At 39.0% G+C, this 7,895-nt stretch overlaps 2 long non-coding RNA genes across 2 annotated transcripts; one reads left to right on the forward strand and one right to left on the reverse strand.

Moving 5' to 3' along the window:
• Positions 1 to 3,862: 3,862 nt before the first annotated feature.
• On the forward strand, positions 3,863 to 5,972 carry LOC129433916 (uncharacterized). Its single transcript, XR_012373088.1, has 5 exons — positions 3,863 to 4,410; positions 4,951 to 5,035; positions 5,131 to 5,262; positions 5,351 to 5,451; positions 5,563 to 5,972. It is a non-coding gene; the product is annotated as an uncharacterized lncRNA (long non-coding RNA).
• On the reverse strand, positions 5,608 to 7,445 carry LOC141369426 (uncharacterized). Its single transcript, XR_012373089.1, has 3 exons — positions 6,952 to 7,445; positions 6,068 to 6,204; positions 5,608 to 5,748 (listed from the first exon to the last, which is right to left on the reverse strand). It is a non-coding gene; the product is annotated as an uncharacterized lncRNA (long non-coding RNA).
• Between the last annotated feature and the right edge of the window lie 450 nt (positions 7,446 to 7,895).

Raw genomic sequence — 7,895 nt, forward strand, 5'->3', positions numbered from 1 at the left:
TTTACACAGTGCGAGCATTTTGTAACCCGTTGCTCATGTGTGACGTGCAGATCTGGATTTCTCTCTCTGCCTTTACAGAGATATACGTATTTTCTATGAGGACGCGCTCCGGTCCTCAGCGTGATGCGTCTTCACATCCCTATCAAACAGCATATACAGCACATATCGATAGCGGACAATTGCATCCTCATGCCGAAAGTTTATTTGCATTCGTTTTAAAGTTTTGAAGGTTTAAACTTCCATTTTCCTCACAGCTGCTCTTGTTTGCGGACACCCGCGGCACGCATACACAGAAGTCATCAGTGCATGTGAACGGAGTGACCTCTCTCACGTCTTAAAGCTACAGTATCCTAATTCATCTCTCAATAAAATTACTCTCTGTTCATTCATCAGTGAAGAACTGTTGTACTTCATACGAATGCGTGTATATTTAATTCATACAGTAAAGAAAAGACTGTGAAGTGTTTTATTTTAATTACTTTTAACAGACATAAACCTTTTTAAAGGCACATTTCTCTTTGGAAGAAGAAATATTTGGTGTGCTTATTTATTTGATTCTCTATTAAAACAATAATATACCTAATTTATAGTTAGTTTCATTTCTACAAATAGTGCAAACTCTGCTAGATTATAGATAAAAGATTCCCATTCCACTTCCATTCTGTGATCGGCACTGATCGGCGATCGGAGCATCTCTAATTGAAACCAAACTTTGAACATGAACTTGGGACTCCAATGTGATAATGCACAAGATAAAAAACATTTTAAAATTTTACATTTCACAAATCATGTTAGTGACCGCACCAGAGCAAGCACACTTTTGCGGTTCCTCTGGAAGTGCATTTTCTAGTTAAGTGTGCTTGCAAAAGCACACTTATTGTTCTTCTTAAGTTTTATTATTCTTATTAAGTGTGCTTGCAAAAGCACACTTATTGTTCTTCTTAAGTTTTATTATTCTTATTATTATTATTATTATTAGTGGTGCTTGCATTTATGCAAGGCATCACTATTACTATTCCTCAGGGATATTATTATTATTATATTTTATTCTTACATCCGGACACTTTTTCGGCGCGTAACTCGTCCCGCACGCTTTGTCGTAGAGCCATGAAAGAGGGCTCAAATTGACCGGATTATTGAGGAGAGGTGTGCTATGACTTTTATAAGGGATCGGGTGCAGGATTTCCGAAAGGGGGGCGTAAAACCACCCGAAAAATCCCATTGACTTAACATTGGGCCCAACTTTGACGGGTCATAGCTCCGCTCGTGGATTTTGTAGAAACATGTGGGTTACAACATTTACAGAGGGTGGTAGGCTCTGTAAGAACATACATCACATTGGGGTGTAAGCTGTACCCCTGGGGTGTAAGAGGCTCCCAAAAGTGCCCTAATGAAAAGTCAATGGGGCAAGGAACACGCCCATATAAGGGAATACAAATTTTCCTGATGGGATATCTTCGCATTGCAGCTTCGTAGGGACAAGGGGGTGGGCTCATTTTACTCGGGCATCCAATCAGTCCCTCAGGATCATCTCAGATCTATTAAGCCACGCCCCTAGCAACAATTTTGGGTACCCTAGCAACATCTCCCATAGACTGCCATTATAAAATGCCCAGATGGATATCTTTGCACCACAGTGTCATAGAGACATGGGGGTGGGCTCATTTTACTCAGGCATCCAATCAGTCTCTCAGGATCCTTAAAGACTTACTAAGCCACGCCCCTAGCAACCACTTTTGAGCACCCTAGCAACATAAAATTCAAACAGTTATATCTCGGCATCAGAACATCGTAGAGACACGGGGGTTGGACCGTTTTACTTGTGACTAGGGGTGTAACAATTGGGCACATAATTGGCCACTCCCAAGCCACGCCCCTAGCAACCAAATTTGAGCACCCTAGCAACCGAATAAACTAAGCCTTATATCTCCGCATCAGAACATCGTAGAGACACGGGGGTTGGACCGTTTGACTCGTGACTCAGAGTGTAATCACTATGGGATGCCAATTTTTTCCCTAGCAACCAAATACAGTACCCTAGCAACAGAGTAAACAAAGCCTTATATCTCCGCATCAGAACATCGTAGAGACACGGGGGTTGGACCGTTTGACTCGTGACTCGGAGGGTAATCACTAGTGGATGGCATTTTTTCCCTAGCAACCAAATACAGTACCCTAGCAACAGAGTAAACAAAGCCTTATATCTCCGCATGAGAACATCGTAGAGACACGGGGGTTGGACCGTTTGACTTGTGACTCGGCGCGTAATCACTAGTGGATGCCATTTTTTTCCCTAGCAACCAAATACAGTACCCTAGCAACAGAGTAAACAAAGCCTTATATCTTCGCATCAGAACATCGTAGAGACACAGGGTTTGGACCGTTTGACTCATGACTCGGAGGGTAATCACTAGTGGATGCCAATTTTTTCCCTAGCAACCAAATACAGTACCCTAGCAACAGAGTAAACAAAGCCTTATATCTCCGCATCAGAACATCGTAGAGACACGGGGGTTGGACCGTTTGACTCGTGACTCAGAGTGTAATCATTATGGGATGCCAATTTTTTCCCTAGCAACCAAATACAATACCCTAGCAACAGAGTAAACAAAGCCTTATATCTCCGCATCAGAACATCGTAGAGACACGGGGGTTGGACCGTTTGACTCGTGACTCAGAGTGTAATCATTATGGGATGCCAATTTTTTCCCTAGCAACCAAATACAGTACCCTAGCAACAGAGTAAACAAAGCCTTATATCTCCACATCAGAACATCGTAGAGACACAGGGGTTGGACCGTTTGACACGTGACTCGGAGTGTAATCATTATGGGATGCCAATTTTTCCCTAGCAACCAAATACAGTACCCTAGCAACAGAGTAAACAAAGCCTTATATCTCCGCATCAGAACATCGTAGAGACACGGGGGTTGGACCGTTTGACTTGTGACTCGGAGGGTAATCACTAGTGGATGCCAATTTTTCCCCCTAGCAACCAAATACAGTACCCTAGCAACAGAGTAAACAAAGCCTTATATCTCCGCATCAGAACATCGTAGAGACACAGGAGTTGGATCGTTTTACTTTTGGCTTGGAGTATAATCATATATGTTCCCCAGAATTTTTCCACGGCAAGCACCACTCACATTTTCTTCAGGAAATGTACCTATCTAGTTATTATTATTATTATTCCCGGGTAGATTTTTTGTGTCAGCTCTAGCGACCAGACCGTTTGACGCAGAGACACCGTTCAAACTTTAAAATGTTCGGACAGTACCGGTGTAAGTTGCTTGAGAGGATGAAGTCACAGATCCATGTCGTTCGGCCGCCATATTGGAAAGAACACAAAACCTTAAAAAAGTTTCACAGGTCACAAATTTTGTCCAAACTTCATGAAATTCCACGTACGCGATCCTTGGACCGAGCCTCACAAAAGTTACTAGAAGGATTTTTGATTTTCGGAAGCGTTTGCGCGCCACAGCCCAAACTAAATGTGCGTCAACGCCGCCAAAACAGGAAGTAGTTCAAATCTCAATATGTCTGTAACATTTATTAACCAAAAATTTTATATGAACTCTTTACTCCAATGTGAAGATGCCCAAGATAAAAAAACATTGCAGTAACATGTCTATATTATGTTATTTTCACTTTAAAATGTCCAATTAAAACCTGTGTATAAAATAAAAAATGTCATTAGCCTTTACCAGTAGAGGGCAGCCTTTACGTTCAAACGTGTTTTTTAGACAGAATGTAAAGATAGCGGCAGCCATCTTTAGAAGCTAAGCTAACAGGCTATTGCTCCGTGGAAAAGTTTGAATAACAATGGCGGGATGTAGTTTTAAAGAGCACCTATTATGAGATACACGTGTTTAAACATCCTTTTGTGTGTAAGTGTGTATTAGTACATGCTAACGATATTCAAAAAGTACATACCTCAAAGAAAACGATGACGCGAGTTATCGTCTCTAACGTTCGAGGACTACAAAAAACACTCGGATTGTAGGCAACAGTTTACTTCCTGGGATTGGTGACGTAGATAAGACCAACATTATCATAGTTCAGCCCTCTCTGCTTGGCTTGGGTACGCCCTCAAAGACGGGGGTGGAGAGCGCTGAGTCAGAAGAGAGCTAAAATGGCGGAGGTTGGGAGTCCCTGCTTTGACCCTGTTTGCAAACTCTTGTTTCATTGTTTAAGCGATTAAATCTCTCGAGTAGACGCTGTCTCTTTAGATGCAAGGGCAAAATATCACTTTATGGACTAACACAGAGGACATCATGTTTAATACGGTTCCGGAAAAATCCAGTCAGAAGTTGTTCACGGAGTTTTCACAATAACTGCTTCTCATGAACCGAAGCTGCGCGACGTCTCCTCCTGAAAGTTGGATTACCGTGCACCTCTGGATCACAGGCTGTAAGTATTCATGTTTATTATTTGCCTTTACTGTAAGTTACGTTACCTGTAACCGGAGCTTAACATTATGTGCTTGTAGAGCTCAGATATATATCTATGTGTAGAGCTAAGCTTGCAAGCTAATTGTTTTGTGTTGTAATAATGTATTTCATAAACGACGTACCATATTTACACACGTGTGTGTTGAATTATGCAGACTATCGTTTTTATCGATGTTTATTTAGACGTGTTTACAAACTTGCTAAGCTGTTCCAGCTAAACTGTTACCGGTAAAGTTTGTTCTCATGATCAAACTCAAGAAACTCGAAGTACAGATGATTTGTTTAACGTGATATGTATTTTACTGTTGTTTTTACTTGAAGCTTTCTTAGATTTTAAAACGAAGTAAACACGTAATGTGTGTTGCTAATGTTGGACCATGTAACATGTAATACATTAACGTTTTAATGAATAGTCTAACGATTTATAATCGTTGTACTCTATTGTTATAATATGTCTTTTTGACTGAATACATGTTTGTTTTATTTGTCTATATCCTAGATTCGCAGCTGGACACATCCTTCTACACTGTATGCAAACATGCAACATCATTACACACACAGTACAAGGCATATGAGGAGCAAAGGTGTGTAACACATGATGTATTTAGCTAGTGAAACCACTACCAGTCTTAAATGTATAACTGATGATGACAAAGTTTTTTTCTCTGCATAATCATAGGAACCCAGGCAGTAGCATCGTTTCACAATGTTTCAATCACCATCATCAGTGGATGCCTTTGCCGTCCGTAGCCTGAGATTTCAGATTTGCAGCAAAAAATGTGACTTTCCCATTTATTGGAATGCTGTGCAGGTATTTAAGTATTTTAGTAACTGTGTTAAATAAAGTAAAGTAGTATTTACTTTTAGAATAAATGAATTGCATATTTATATTTTTACAGGTTGTACCTTGCAGCCATCCATTACAATGTCACCAAGCCATAACAAAAGCAGGAGAGGGAAAGTACAAGGCTATGTTCCCAAAACACACAAGTGACATACTGTAAGCAGTAATGTTTTATTTCAAATACATTCATAATTAAAAACTTAATGTATGAAGCAGGGAAATAAATTATCAAAACAAAAAGATTTATTGACTGCAATATTTGTACAGCTATGTGGATGATGTGATCAGGCTTGTGTTTGCTGAGGTATTTGAAGATAAGCTGAAGGAAACCCCGATTCCAATGGACCTGGCATCACAGTTTGAGAGACCTTCAAAGGAGGACGTGATTGCATGCCATCTTCAGTGCAGGGGTCGTCGGAAGCCAACATTCCGATCAGGAAGCTCCAAGCATATCTGGAGAACAACACACGACAGGATGATAACCCTAAAGTGTCGTCTTAGATAGCACCAGCTGACAAAGCTTTGATATGCCATTTATCTGAATAGATAGCTGTAAGAAGTGAATTGAACAATTTTTTGAAAGAAGAGCACAATATGGTTACTAAAGTATGTTTATTTGTATATTGTTTAACAGTTAAATATATATTTGTAATAAATAAACTTTTGACTGACTACTATATTTTCTTTAAAGTTACATCTTTTGTTCTTTTGGGTACTTTGTTACTATAATAATACTTTAGTGTTATTGGTTTAAAAATGTAATAAAACTTACTCTAGTCCTGCGCCTCAAAGGCTTATAGTCGGTACAATAAATGTTCTGTGTGTAGGGATTTAGACAATTTGTGCAAAACCTGGATGATGAATCACGCAGGTAAGAGGCCCTGGAACCTGTTGCATTCTCCTTAAAACCTAATAAGTAAAAACATAGCACAGTAAAATAGTATGTAAGCAGTATTTTATAATGAAGTTTACTATAGTAAAATAATGTAGAAATTACCAAGTGAAATCGTTTTATAATCATTTCAACAAATACTTTCTATGTGCTACATTTGGTGTTTCCATATAGTTTGCACAGTAATAGAGTATGTAAACAGTCTTTTATAATACATTTTACTATAGTAAAATAATGTAGAAATTACCAAGTGAAATCGTTTTATAATCATTTCAACAAATACTTTCTATGTGCTACATTTGGTGTTTCCATATAGTTTGCACAGTAATAGAGTATGTAAACAGTCTTTTATAATACATTTTACTATAGTAAAATAATGTAGAAATTACCAAGTGAAATCGTTTTATAATCATTTCAACAAATACTTTCTATGTGCTACATTTGGTGTTTCCATATAGTTTGCACAGTAATGGAGTATGTAAACCGTCTCTTATAATACACTGTACTATAGTAAAATAATGTAGAAATTACCAAGTGAAATCGTTTTATAATCATTTCAACAAATACTTTCTATGTGCTACATTTGGTGTTTCCATATAGTTTGCACAGTAATAGAGTATGTAAACAGTCTTTTATAATACATTTTACTATAGTAAAATAATGTATAAATTACCAAGTGAAATCGTTTTATAATCATTTCAACAAATACTTTCTATGTGCTACATTTGGTGTTTCCATATAGTTATGTAGTACGTTATAATTACCTTTTGGATGTCTTTGCAACACATTTTCGTCTTCGTTTAGCATTCTGGCAGAGCTAAGGACACCTAAAAAGTTAAATCCAATCGCATTCATTCACGGAGATCGTTTATATCGTAACGGCCTTCTGAACTCTCTGGATCGAGCTCGAAGTGGTAAGGCAGTACACTACAGACACCATAGAGAAATATAACGCTTGTTTACGTTGCCTCTGAGGCTGTGACACTCAGTCAGAACCGGTGTCAACCCACGCGTAGTCAGGGGCGTAACCTTTCAAACACACGACGAACCCAGCTGACCAATAACAGTTGAGTAGTCATCTGACCAATCCGATTACACTAGACATTTTGGGAGGCGGAGACAGGAACTAAACCGAGCGTTTTCCAGACAGTGGGAAATCGGTGAGGTATGTAAGCAATTTATAAGACTCACAGTGCATTAGTTCAAGTTTTAATAACATGTATGTACTATGGGATACTGCATTTACGTGCTAACGTGCCAATTTATTAGCATAATTGGTGCTCTTTAAGGTTTAAATGGCAAAATGGAATAGAGAAGAGCTGTTGAGAGAATCGAGTGTTCCTTTAAGAGCCACAATACAGCGAAGAGCTGAGAAAGACGGAGAGCAGAGAAGCCCGGAGAAGAGGCCACAGCCTGAGACTCTGCTGCATAGAGCCCGTGGGGCACGCAGCACCATCGGCTGGCACCCAAGCTTCGTATCGTATATGGACAGCGGAATCCTGGATACATATTTTTAAAATCCTAAAACTTCATCTTATTCACTATACAGTATGCGGTTTCGGACGCAAAACTGCAAATGGATTTTATACTCTGAATGCTTGAATCAACGCGAGCTCTCTGGAGAACGTGCATTTTCACACACAGGTAGGAATTATATGATTCAGACATATTTTAATCCCTTTCTTTTATTTCAGTGATATATGGCACG

This window comes from Misgurnus anguillicaudatus, chromosome 14 (assembly GCF_027580225.2).
Source record: "Misgurnus anguillicaudatus chromosome 14, ASM2758022v2, whole genome shotgun sequence".
Classification (NCBI taxonomy): Eukaryota; Metazoa; Chordata; class Actinopteri; order Cypriniformes; family Cobitidae; genus Misgurnus; species Misgurnus anguillicaudatus.